General features: G+C 29.0%; 1 protein-coding gene and 1 long non-coding RNA gene across 4 annotated transcripts in view; one reads left to right on the top strand and one right to left on the bottom strand.

Moving 5' to 3' along the window:
* The first annotated feature begins 2,697 nt into the window (after window positions 1-2,697).
* The window catches only part of LOC143198495 (glutathione S-transferase 1), a 133,078-nt gene continuing 120,690 nt past the window's right edge, over window positions 2,698-15,085 (top strand). The window contains exon 1 of one of the 3 annotated variants that reach the window (XM_076407749.1): window positions 2,698-2,963. The gene's annotated coding sequence lies outside the window, so the exon portion shown is untranslated. Of the gene's footprint in view, window positions 2,968-15,085 lie in introns of all 3 variants that reach the window. The other 2 variants (XM_076407748.1, XM_076407750.1) reach the window with 2 other exon arrangements.
* Window positions 13,983-14,731, bottom strand: LOC143198497 (uncharacterized). Its single transcript, XR_013006227.1, has 3 exons — window positions 14,608-14,731; window positions 14,234-14,283; window positions 13,983-14,108 (listed from the first exon to the last, which is right to left on the bottom strand). It is a non-coding gene; the product is annotated as an uncharacterized LOC143198497 (long non-coding RNA).

Below are 15,085 nucleotides of genomic sequence, written 5' to 3'. Positions count from 1 at the left end.
TATTATTTCGTAAGATTACCTAGATTTTACCAGGTATACCTCAAAGTTATTAACGAGGTTTTGGAAAAAACTACATGATTTTTAAGAAAATGGAAAAATATATTTATTAAAAATATTGGCCATATGATTCTATACATTTTGTCCATCTTTCAGGCAATTTATGGATGCCATCCCAAAAAATTGTTTGTCCTTTGAGCAAAACCATTTATCGAACCATTTTTTAACTTCTTCGAAATTGGCGCAGTGCTTCAATGCATTTAAGTGCTTTCAACGCTTCCTTGGCCAGTTTTTTTTTGTGAGACGGTGCATTATCGTGCTGTAAAATCACTTTACCATATCTTTGGGTTAATTCTGGAGATTTTTGATCATTTGTTATCAGTAGCGATCACTATTAACTGTTTCACCAAGTTCCAATAGTTCGTAATACACCACGCCACTCTGGTCCTTCCAAAGAGCATTGCTTTGCGACCAAAACGATTTGTCCTTGGAGTCGATAGGCCGGCTTCGCCAGGCGATAACCATTATTTTTTTTTTTGCGTTTAGGGTTTTCAAAATAAATCCTCTTTTCATCAGCCGTCACTATTCTATGCAGAAATTACTTCCGATCATATCTTTGAAGGAGCATTTTATTAATGTGGCACCCATCTTCCGATCTTTTGGATTTTCTCCATTGTTCTAACGAACAATCAAAAGAACACAGATTTAATCCAATATTCAAGGTAATTTACGTTGAAGAATAAATGTTAAGTTTCTACCATGATAAAAAAATTTGTTAATATGTAGTTTTAAAATTCTTACAAATACACTTTCGAGGACCAACTTGATCGGCGTCAAGAAATCAACACATTGATGAAAAGATCACTTCTTCAAGATATGCAGAAACTGCTTCATGAATATCATGCACTGGTCAGATGGAACACACAAGCGTACATTTAACACTGAAATAATTGAGAAAGTTGCAATCCTGATTGTTGGTGAAAACTTGGAAACACGCGATGTTGTGCTTACATGTCACAGTACTGCGCAACTAAAAAATATATGTGAAACACGTCGTTCATATCACACGTTACTATACTCGCTGATATTTTGGCAAGGAGACGATGGATATCATTTCAATATCAAGGCTATTAATCCATTAAATGGTAAGTATCAATGCCATAGAATCCTAAAAGTAACTTTAATCATTTAGTGGTCAAATTCTGTCTACCTCGAGGAATATAAACGTGAATTTCACTTCAAAAATACTAATTTTACTGTATTTATTTCAGGTGAGGAAACTAACAAGAATGTTAGTTCGATGAATTACTACGCATATCGCTTAATAATTCGTCCAAATGCTGAGAACTATTTGTTGCGATTTCGTCGATTGTATCAACAATATTACGTTAACATGTACGTCAATATCTTAACAGAGTCCTTAACTTTCATTAAGTCCAACCAAACTAAATTGCGTTCGGAATAGTATATTCAGTTACGCGTTTCTTGTATTTTAATATTTTTGTGTTATTATCTTAATAAAGTACTGAACTTAATATTTATTTTTACACATTTGCTGAAAACTCTCGGGCCTAACCCATAGATGGCGCTAGTTTTATTACATTCACTGCAGTTAGTACTAACCTTTAAAAGAACGCTCTTAAAATTTCATGATATTTTACTTATAAGTTTGTAAGTTATTAAGCTAAGTGTGACACTACTTTTCTTATTTTCAGAACAATAGATTTCGAGAACAATTTTGTGTTTTAATTTTGCACTGTTTCTTGGTGGGAAAAATTCCGTTCAAGTAAAGCAATGGCTTGAAAAGTGTTATAAGGACTCCGCTCCATCAGAAACAACAATAAAACGTTGGTTTTCTGACTTCAAATGTGGTCGTAGAGACACCAACGATGCAGAACGCAGTGGACGTCCAAATGAGGTGGTAACACATGAAAACATCAAAATAATCCACAAAATCGTTTTAAATGGTCGAAAAGTGAAGTTGCGTGAGCTAGCTAACATCGTAGAGATATTAAAAGAACGTGTTGGTTTTACATTGCACGATCGTTTGACTATGAGAAGGATCTGTTCAAAGTAGGTGCCGCGTTTGCTCACTGTTGACCAAAAAAAAAACCTGTTGATGATTCTCAGCACTGTTTGGCCATGTTTAAACGTAACAAACCGGAATTTTTGTGTCGATATGCGACAATGGATGAAACATTGATCCATCACTTTACTCCGGAATCAAAACGATCGTCATCTAAGTGGAGAACAACTGGTGACAGGCCTATTTCGAAGCAAAATATAAATCGTTCTACAGAAGTGGTGAAGATTGAAATGTTAGAGCGGCTCTGGAATGATTGTGTGACTCTTGATGGAGATTACGTTAATGATTAAAGCCAATTTTGAACAAGATAAAACATTTTCTTTGTTACCCGCGAAACTTGTCATTCCATGTGTTATATTCATTATATTACGTCCATAAAATCATGAATTTAGTTCAGCTACTAAGTTCGCCGGGTCAACTAGTCTAAATTATTTTTCATATAAAAAAAAATTAAAACCTAAATGGATGCAGATGCATTCTACATTATTAGTTTTTCCCCGATGATCATTTCTGCTCCCTAACCGCCCGGATTACATTCTGGAACGTGACCAGATAGGACGACCAAAGTGGCGTCGACGTTTTATTGATTTCTCCCGGTCGCCAAGCGGCTCAACACTCGCGAAGTGCATCCAGTCGGCGTCCGTAACAGTCGAACGTCGGGCCGGGAAACAGTCGAACGTTGACGTAGCCCGCAGTCGCCTTCACCGGTTGTCGTCCGCGCCTCGGCATGCCACACTGGCTTTTGTTTTCGACGAGCCTTGCTGACATAATCGCCTTCTGAACCGGCCTCGAAACTACTCCTTTTTTTCTCTCTCTCTATTCGACCGTAGAGTCCATCAGCTGAGTTAAATTAATTGATCCTTTAACATTATCGAAGGCAGTAAGTAAGGAAAACTGTTTTTTTTTCTTCTCTTTTTGGCCATTGTATTGTCTGAGAGCTTTCGTTTCATTGAGCTACCTGTAAGCAGTTTTTTATTATTGCTTATAAAACAAAATATAGATATATGTATATAGACAATGAAATTTAAGGCGCAATGTGAGATAATTTGATATTTTTGCTTTAATAAATGTGAGGGAAATACAATTTTTTTAAATATAGGTCATAAAAGTACGTTGATCTTAAACTGCAAGAACTACCAAACATTTATTTTTACGGAATAAAGATGAAATAAATCTTAAGTAACAAATATTCATAGGTCAGTTCCTTATTATTAGTTTCAAGCAAAATATAATATAATTTAACTAGTAAGATAAAATATTCAAGACAATTTATGTTAATTGTGCATAAGTTTTCTTGATTTATTTAGTATTAATAAATAATATGATGCTGGTTTTTTATATACTTTACTACTAATTGTATGTACAATTTATTTGGTTATAGTCACGTTTATTAGGGTGATGATTAAAATCTGTTTAATTAAAAATATTTTAGGTTTAAAAAATAAAAAATAGAAATATATATAGCGAAAGGCATAATTCAGTTTAATTGAAGTTCAAATGATCCATTATTATAAATAATCAATACCAATTTTGTATGAAGAAAGTTTTAAAGTAATACATGTCATCTAGAAAAATATATATATAATATATGTTACTAATATGTATATTAAGTGTACTTTGTACATTGTTGTATAAAAGTACGTTGATTTTAAAGTGCGAGAAGTGCCAACATTTAATTTTACGAAATAAAGATGAAATAAATCCTAAGTAACAAATATTAATTGGTCAGTTCCTTATTGTTAGTCTTGATTAATATATAATATAAATCAACGATTAATATATAATGTATAAGATAAAGTATGCTAATTGTGCGTATAAGTTTGATGACATATTTAGTATTAATAAATAATATGATGCTGTTTTATTATATATATATATATATATATATATATATATATATATATATATATATATATAATATATATATATATAGATATATATATATAGATATATATATATATATATATATATATATATATATATATATATATATATATATATATATATATATATATTAGTACTAATTGTTTATATAATTTATTTAAATATAGTCACGTTTAATAAGGTGATGATTAAAATATTTTTAATTAAAATATTATAAATAAATAAATTATAAATATTATAGGAATAAAAAATTATAGAAATATATATACTGAAAGACATAATTCAGTTTTATTGAAGTTCAAATGATCCATATATTATAACTAATCGATACCAATTTTGTATGAAGAAAGTTTTAAAGTAATACATGTCATCTAGAAAAATATATAAATAATATGTATTACTAATATGTATATTAAGTGTACTTTGTACATTGTTGTATAAAAGTACGTTGATTTCAAAGTGCAAGAAGTGCCAAACATTTATTTTTACGAAATAAAGATGAAATAAATCCTAAGTAACAAATATTAATTGGTCAGTTCCTTATTGTTAGTCTTGATTAATATGTAATATAAATCAACGATTAATATATAATAGATAAGATAATGTATGCTAATTGTGCGTATAATTTTGGTGACATATTTAGTATTAATAAATAATATGATGCGATATATATATATATATATATATATATATATATATATATATATATATATATATATATATATATATATATAAATATATATTTATATATATATATATATATGTATATATATATATATATATATATATATATATTTATATATATATATATATATATATATATATATAAATATATATTTATATATATATATATATATATATGTATATATATATATATATATATTTATATATATATATATATATATATATATATATATATATATATATATAATTACCATATATAATTTTATATAATTGAAGTTGAAAGTATCCATAATATATTATAAACAATCAATACCAATTTTGTATGAGAAAAGTTTTAATACATTTCATCTAAAAAAAAATGTTACTAATATGTATATTAAGAATACCTTGTACATTATTATATATAAGTACGCTGATCTTAAACTGCAAGAACTGCCAAACATTTATTTTTATAGAATAAAGATGAAATAGATCTTAGGTAACAAATATTCATTGGTATATATATATATATATATATATATATATATATATATATATATATATATATATATTTATATATATATATATATATATATATATATATATATTACTACTAATTCTTTATATAATTACTATATATAATTTTATATAATTGAAGTTGAAAGGATCCATATATTATAAACAATCAATACCAATTTTGTATGAGAAAAGTTTTAATACATTTCATCTAAAAAAAAAAGAATGTTACTAATATGTATATTAAGAATACCTTGTACATTATTATATATAAGTACGCTGATCTTAAACTGCAAGAACTGCCAAACATATATTTTTATAGAATAAAGATGAAATAGATCTTAGGTAACAAATATTCATTGGTCAGTTTCCTATTATTAGTTTCAAGCAAAATATAATATAATTTAACTAATAACATAAAATATTTACGATAATTTATTTGTTCATAGGTTTCCTGACTTATTTAGTATTTATATACTTTACTATTAATGCTTTACTAATTTGTACTTTACTACTAATTGTATGTATGATTTATTTAGTTAGTCACGTTTGTTAGGGTGACGATTAAAATCTTTTTAATTACAACTATTTTGGGAATGAAAAATTATAGAAATATATATAGTGAAAGGGATAATTCAGATTATTTGAAATCGAGGAGATACGTATTTTACTACACATAAGAAACTTTTAGAAAAAGCAATGTTATTAAATTTTAATCCCCCTTTTAATGAATTATATATGTAATCTTTGGAAGTACTATCTGGAAAAGAGTATTTTAATTTAAAATTTGAGTATACAGCTCGACGTTGTCATGTAGCGGATAGAATAGAGACCTAGCTAAATCACTGCTGATGTGAATCAACTTGGAATATAATAATTTGTATTTACAAGAAGTATACAATATGTAAAAGTAATAAGTAAAAATGATCTTAGTGGAAGGTAACCAAGTTGGGCATGCCAATTTCTTTGTCAGTTTATTGTCACTGTAATATGTAAGAGGGCAGCATGTCTAAAATCAAATTGCAATTAACAATTTGTTTATCTCTTATTAAATTTAAATCACCATTATCATTATCATTATAAAAATAAAACGGAGTTTTATCAGATGTTGATAAAATACTCTATAATTTTATAAAATTTGGTCCCTTTTAAGATTCACGTTTCACGGAAATTATTACTTTGAGAGTTTTTAATTCGCTTCTGATTTAATAAATTGAATAAATTTCCAAATTGGTACATCACATATACTGGTACATCTTGGACTATGAAACTTCTGTCACAATTTGAGTACATTTAGTTAGGCTAAAGCACTAATTACAAAGGAGAACGTTATTAGATTCAGATTAATTGAGCAATGGGAGAATTGGTCTCCACAGAATTTACCGTCTGCTTCAATATTTTGTAATGTAAACTATTATCATTACTATTAGGGCACGAGTTTTGGAATAGCAGTCGCACTTTGTAATATAGAAACTTATACCTGCATTAATTTTGTTTTTAACCTAGTTCTGTAATTAAATTAAAACCTTTTGTTGATAGTTGACACGACTATTAATTATTTACATAATATATTTAATTATTATTACTTATGTGCTTACAAAAATAGTTTAATTATAAAAATTTACAATAACAATTATAATGATTATATTTATAAATTGTATACTGTTCTATTACCATCGATAACATACAGAATAAAAGACGTTACATAATAATAAGTCACTTTGCCACATTGTTTAATTATTTCATCAAGTTTACATTGACTTTAGCAATATTAAGACATAAATAAACGTTTTAATTTTTAGGAAACCTTGCTTAATAATTTGCTAATTGCCATTTCCAGAGTTTTTGTTTATTTTTTACATATATGTAGATCTAATCGTGTTTGATATTGACTAGGAACGTTTAAAGAAACATTTAACATATATGGAATTTCGAAAATTAATTTTAGATTTTTTTAGTTATATTCTCCTTTTGGTCTCCTTTATATCTACTAGGGTTTTTCTGAGCTAAATCTGCTACTATTTAACGTGTTTTCTTAACGAAGGTCCGCGGCATTAGTTCTACCTATTGTCGTGTGACCAACTTAATTATATCTTACCTAGTTGCTGGCATTTGTGAGATGATTGTCTTTGTCGGATTTCGTACTCTTGCCTTGTGAATAATCACAAACATAAATTTGCGAGCATGTCCCAGAAGCATTCGAACTAGGGATGTCGGCTGCCGAGAAAATGTCGATATATCGAATTAGATAGAATAATTTTTCTTGTTCCAAGATAACCAGCTAGAACCAAATAGTCTTTTGCTGATGTCGCTTCGGTTTCGGGATAGTGAAGTATTTTGCGGGCGACAGAGACCCTGGGTTACTGGATTAATCGTAGTTGGTTATCTATCGAGGTTTGTGGATGGGTACGGATTTTATCAAGGTGTTGTCGTGTTTTAAGGCACCTAGGTAGAATCTAATACTGAGCATGTTCGTGAAACTCTTCACGTACAGGATGCCTGATTCGAGGTGAGTATTGACGTTCCTCATAATCCATGGGACATTGAGTAATGAGCGAACTTTTTTGGATTGGAACACTTGGAGTAGTTCAAGTTATCTCTCAGAGACATACCTGTACCACGCCTGTGCTCCGTAGAGGCAGACTGGACGGACTAGCATTTTATACAGAGTCGCTTTCTGGGGATTGAGAGTTTATATTTTCTGTAGAGGAGGGAATAGAGTAGACTGTACACGCCATTGCCTTTGCAGATAGCGTGCTGGATTTGGGTTGAACATTGGAACCTGTTGTTGAACTGGAGACCGAGGTATGATACTTTCTGGAGTCAGGATATAGGGACTTTATCGATTTGGAGGCGATAAGCGGGGAACTTCTTCTTGCAGTGGAACAGACAGAATAGCCTGAGTTTTTACTGATATACCATCTAGGTCTGGAGCTTTTTTAGAAGACAGACGTTTTATCGAGAGCTGAAGGTCTCTGAGAGAGACTATGCTATTCAAACCAAACTTTTTCCACTCCAGTCCTATGTTTTATGCAAAATTTCACTTGATGGCCGAAGGATGGCGGGGGAAATCATAATAAAAGTTCTATACTACCCTTTGGAATCGATGTGCAAAAAATATCGATATATCAGATAAAATATCAACCAAAAATATGTTATAAAATTATTGATAGCCGGTGTGGTCAAAATGACAGGATGATCCTCCTATTGCTGTTATAGGAATGGATCTGAAATTAGTCTTAGCATGGAGGTACTCTGTTTGTTATTGTGATTGCTTATAGATAAGAATACAAAATTCAAGTATGAGCAATCATCCTAATCTCGTCAGGAACAAGACATAATAAGACTAAATATTTTTTGGGTTGGTTTCTAAGTTGGCCACTCTGTAGGTTTAATACTGAGGATCGTAGTATGAAACCCACGCAAGCACAGAGGCTAAAAAACGAAAGAGGCTGGCGTGACAGAGATTTACCCACATAATTTAATTATTACTAACGAAATTATAAAATCACTTAAATTATACAAGCGTATTTGGAATTTGAAAAGGTTTTTGCTGACAGGTAAAGTTACCATGCAACTCGATATTGTGGGTTGCTTAATTCACACAATAATTGTTACTAATTTAACAAATATAAACTAGTCCTATTCCATTTTCAAGAATTGGGCTAGTTTCTATAGTCGCTTAAAAGACTAAATACGAATCAATCCAACTTTTGGCATTTCCATATGATACGAAATATTACTTATGTGGTAATCATAAGAAGCATGGTCTGGGGAATATTGCGCGTAGGACGAGACATGTAATTTTTGCAACATGTGATTAAACATTCTCATTCTGCAAAATGACTTGATACTGTTTATGCTAAGAAAAATATTTTTACTTTGATTGTTCACTTCATATGCATCTCTTGCAACTTATAACTAATGGTGTATCTTCGTTTTCTTTCGCTATATATCTTGTTTTCAATGTTAAATGTAGTGTTCTTGAACAGTTAGTTTAACAGCGTCAGCTTCTGCAAGCCATTTTCTATAAGTTTTTCAACTACAGGGTACAGCAAGTGATCAAATGTGAAAGTCGTAAATATTTTCGAGCGATGATTTTATACGACATTTGAAATGGATTAACAAGGCGGTGGTGCATCGATCAAATTATTTTAGCTTTTGGCATTCTTGGCCATTCTTTAAAGTTAGTATAACAAATTTGATCGTAGTCGTAGTATTATCTAATATAACTAGCATTAATAGGATATTCCGTGAACATTTAGCTGTGAAAAATATTTGTTCAGGTTGGATCCCAAGTAATTTTGCAAGACCTCAAAGAAGATAAAGATGCTCGTGCCAATTAATGCCAAAAAAATACAATCGCAGTACATCCAAAGCTGGGTCTCACATCTATACAGGTGATGAATCTTGGATCTATCCGTATGAGCTCTAAACAATGTAACAATCCGTTGTGTTGTGTTCTTCTCTTCCAAGGCTAGTCAAATGTAGATCTTCCAAGGCTAGTAAAATCCAACATAAGTAATTCTTGCGCGAAGCATTTTAAAGCAAATTATTTAAATGTTTCTTCGGATGTGGCAACCGCGAGGTTAAAACAACATAGAACGGTGAATTATGAATTGAATAAATGTGTGAATTCTGAAAAAAGAAGCGACAAAAGGTCGAGTCTCCCTACAGCCCTGATTTGGCACCAAATAACTTATTTTATTCCCGTATATCAAAAGCAAAAACCTTGTTTTGGAAGTACTTCAATTAAAGTGGAAAAAGTATCATGACGATTGTCTCAAGCACAACCAAAAGTTTATTGATCATTATAAAGAATACTTTCGTTAATAAATTACTGTATTTTTATTTTTAGGACAATCATAATACATACAACAACATAAATGTTAAAAATAATGTTTCAAGGTTATGTTGATGACAGATGACAGTTCAATCATGTAATATGTACTTTTATATCAGACAATTTTAATTTGAGTCGTTACTTACGTTATACTTAATTGTTTGTAGAATTTATAAAATTTGTTAATTGTATTCTATTTAGTTACATTAAATGACTAATTTATGTGTTGTTTAATATTAATAATTCATTGTAAACAAGAAACATTAAAATATAATCAGTAATTTTATCAAGAAACCACATGTGATTCGACGAAACTCATACCAGATGAACAGATGTTTTTGCTAGACGACGGTGATTTATTATATTATCGACGAAAGTTGCGAAACCCTAAAGCTGATGCAGTTCTCTAATATTTTTTAAGTAATTACAAACTTTTTGGAATTTCTCATGACGTTTTTCATGATTAATTATGTTTTAATAGCCCACCAAATAGACTCTGTTAAGTAACTAGTATATTTTGATTAAATGAATTGCCGCAAAATTAATGATATATTTAACAAAACCTAATTAGAAAAAAAGGATGTACCATCCCAGTAAAGATAAAAGGTTTGTCAAATTCTGAAAATTATGATATCGACAAAATTAAGTAAAAGTCTGTGAAAAATGGCTTAATTTTTTTTGTTAAGTTCTTTCGTCAACGATTAACAAATATTTTCCTTATTATATTTTCGTTATAAATGCTTACTAAAAATTAAATTTACAAATTAATTTATTATTATTGTTCTGTTATACTTGCATCAATACCCAAGCAAGACGAATGCGGCATAAGGTTAGGAGTGACAAATATGAATATTGGTTTATGAAATTTAGAACACTTTAATTTTACTTGACTTGGTACCATGTAATTTTCAGTCGTTCATCAAAATTAAATTTGTTCAAATGCCAATAGAGGTTTAGAAATAATTTTAGATTATCATGTTGGTAGTACCAGTTCTCTGCGTTACCCTAGGCTTGAAAAGTACAACTTCTAAAGCACTTTCTTGAATTTTACACATATTTCTAAAGAATTCTCTTTAAATCTATTAACTAGAGATGTCAAATAAGAAACAATTTTTTTGTACAGATTTGATCTGTATTATTTGTTTTTATAGCTAGTAATGAAACCTGTTCGATGGTATTAATTTTGTTATCATTAAATGATACTAATGGTATTATTTCATTGATTCCATTAGTGCTGTTAGTAGCTTGTTTTGATTTGTCTCGTTTGTGTCGGGGCCAGTGTTTTCATCTACAAGATTATTTAATTTACAAGTATAACTTCTAAAGCACTTTCTTGAATTTTACACATATTTCTAAAGAATTCTCTTTAAATCTACTAACTAGAGATGTCAAATAAGAAACAATTTTTTTGTACAGATTTGATCTGTATTATTTGTTTTTATAGCTAGCAATGAAACCTGTTCGATGGTATTAATTTTGTTATCATTAAATGATACTAATGGAATCATTTCATTGATTCCATTAGTGCTGTTTAGTAGCTTGTTTTGATTTGTCTCGTTTGTGTCAGGACCAGTGTTTTCATCTAAAAGATTATTTAATTTACACCAGCAAAAAGCATAATTAAATATAATGAAAATTTTATATATTTTACATCCTAATATTTACTCTGTATACTACATATATGGGATGAGCTGTAGCGAGTATAAATTCAGAGGTTTAACAATATCTGGTTTATCGATGTATTTATATATATAAAACGGCGTCTATCGCTGAAGCAACTAGTCAATTTGGCCAAGCTGAAAGATCTTTTGCTTCTCTAAGATGGCTCATATGAGGAAGCGGAACTGTTACTACTTATCTTTCCAATCCTTCTGTATGACTCCAAGACTTCGACCTTATTACAGTTTGACATGACTTTAAGCTTCAGGTCTTTAAGATGTGCCAATCAGTGTATAATTGAGGAATAAGTTCACAGTCGTAGGTTACAACACTTAGGATATGTATGTCGAATGAAAGATCGGCGAATTCCTTACAGACAAGATGCAGCAAACTGCACCGAAAAAGACGTGAATCGAGATCATCGAAAATAATTTGGAAAATAAGAGACTAACATTGTCCGAGTTCAGAACAGCTGTGGCTGACTTAGATTTAGTGAAAAACATTCGAAGTCCTGCAACATCAACAGCAGTATATTGGTCGAGAAACTAAACACTCTAACTAAGCGCCGACTATGGATTGATGATGATGCTAATAATGAGAACCTGTACCGAAATACTTTATTTGATGGCTATAGATATTTATTGCAGAGAATGTCCAAAATATTCATTAAAATTAATGGGAATGAAACTGAATATACATCAAACGTTAATTTTTCACATTCTAATCAAACATTAGAAATTGGACAATATCAAGAAGTCAATCAAGTCAAAATGATTGCGTTTGTCGATGAAATGAAAGTTGACGATATCGATGATGTCGATGACAACGATATTGCCAAGGACACTGTTGCAGACTAACCAAAAAACTAGGTCGACATGCTCCTGCTCATGCAAATCACTGCGAGATTTTAGGGAACCTAAATTTCAAAGTAGTTTTGTTAACTTCCATTTAAGCTGTTTTCATATAGTTAAAATGAATTAATTAAAATACGAATTGCTTCAATATGCAGCTTCTTCGCCAAACTTAGCTCCCCTTGAAATTTCCCACGCTTAAAAAGCCGCTACCATGATAAAAAATAAATAAATTTTACCTAATTAATTTTGATTTCACATTTTTATTGTTTTCAAACACTTATAATATTGACCGCTTTGTCGAAATTCGACAACAATTTTTTGAGTTAATCGTATCGTTTAAAAATTTACGTTACTAGAAATAATAAACATAAAATCAAATGTATTCATATATAACATTTTAAAATAATAAATGTATGTATATTAAAACATATTAAAATAACTATCTCAAAATCTAACACTCACTAACTTTTTATATGGCATCTAAATAAATCTAATTTTCGTTAAGTATTAACAAAGTATTGATTAAATTTAAATTAATAATACCACTGACAATTATATTATATGTATATTGTTAATATATTTTATAATAAAATATCATAAATATGATTAAGAAAGAAACTACATATTTTGCATAGATCGAACACATAGGACAAATAGAAGAAATTCTGAGTTATTAACAGTAAATTTGTAAACATTTTAAAGTACTCATAACTATTAAGGTGTTTAACGTTATTTAAGTTATTTTATTGAATGTTATAAAACATGTAACTAAATGACATTTTATTATTTCGCTATTATAGCTTTACATCAATTACTTTGAATATTTACTTTAGAGGCCTAAGTTTTGAAAAATCAATACTTAATTTAATGATTATAAACAATTCCCTCTGATATATATTTCTGAATTATTAAAAATAACTAAATATGTTCATTATTGTTTTAATATACATGCTGAAGTGAAATATCAATTTCAAAATTGTTTTATTTATATATTCTCTGGTTTACTACATAATTTCCATAAATGGAACACATAGGACAAATAGAAGAAATTATGAATTATTAACAGTAAATTTGTAAACCGTTTAAAGTATTATCAATTATATATTAAGGTGTTTAATTATTAGTGCAATAATTGTAAAGACATTCTATTAGTATACATTTCCAAAATGTAAAAAATAAATTACCTAATTATGTTCGTTATTGTAAATTGTTTTTATTCATATATCCTGTTTGAATATACAAACATGTATTACTTCATTTATTATTCCATACTTATATTTATAACATAAAAGTAAAAAAAGGTCATGTATACTTATGTTTGATGCTCTGAGGTTTTTATAGTTCTGAAAATAATGCTGCATATTTTCGTCAGTTCATTTATGTATTCATAGAGTCATTAACATTTATTAATATTTCCCACCTAAAATATATAATGCAAAAACAATAAATACACCAGGCTGATTAAAAGAATAAATTCTTTACCTAATTATTTAAATAAAATTGCATCGTTCTTTGCTTATTTATTCCATTTTTCGATCACACCTTTGCAGAATATCATCTTTAATTTGCCTTCTATGGCATTCATTAATCTACTGCTATCTACGTCCTATATGAGACATATTAACTCACCAATAAATGAAGAATTAAAATTCTATGAAGCTATTTTATAATGTTAATATTCTTTGAAACATTCTTTTTAAGTCATGATGAACAATTTAATGTATATATTACGTGCAATATTCGGTTACTGATTTGTTAAGTTATACATCTACTAAAGAAACCTGAAATGAATCAGAAGTTAATACCAATAAAATTTACAGAAAAATCTTAAAAACCTTTAGAATTACCTCTTGTACAATGATATACTATGTATTCAGAACTATATTAAATACTATGAGCCCTTAAGCAAAAACAATGTTTCTTAGCTTTTCTCTGTTCACTAAACATCAAAATAATCAAAAGCAGATTTCGAAATTTTAAATATCTTTTACAAAATTTTCATTATGACGATTAATATGTAGATACTTCTTATATTCATCTTTGTTTATAATGAAGTATTAAACTATACGATATAATTATAATTTATTTCTTAGAATTATATATACCTTGTTACCGTTTAGTATAATATATGGCAAAATAGATTGCCGTTAGCAACTAGATAGCTCGTCTTCCAACCACTCGCGCTTGGTTGATTTCTGTCTAGGTTGCTAAATTACGTCTTAATATGGCTCAAATAAAATGAAAACAAACAAGCTTTAATTTAACCAATTAGTCATTAGTACGCTGCGCAATCCAACAGTCGCACAGACTGTATCAAGGTCTGCTATAGTGTTATAAATTAATGAATGGTTTAAAATGAATGGTGCATTTCTTCACGATATTTTTTTTGTACCGAGCGTTGGTAAATTTATTTATTGACTCAACGACAGTAAGTTAATTAAATTGATTAGAAAACACCGATTAAAAACAATCCTTTTCGATTTATTGAAACTATTGTTTCCTAAAAATTAATAAAAAAGATGATCAAACTGTCTATTGAAATAATTCAAAATAAATTAAATATGTAATACTGATTTGAATATC

Source organism: Rhynchophorus ferrugineus, unplaced genomic scaffold, assembly GCF_030347505.1.
Source record: "Rhynchophorus ferrugineus isolate W39M unplaced genomic scaffold, kcgeb_rfMv2 rfM6, whole genome shotgun sequence".
NCBI lineage: Eukaryota > Metazoa > Arthropoda > Insecta > Coleoptera > Curculionidae > Rhynchophorus > Rhynchophorus ferrugineus.
This window is presented reverse-complemented; position numbering and strand designations above follow the sequence as displayed.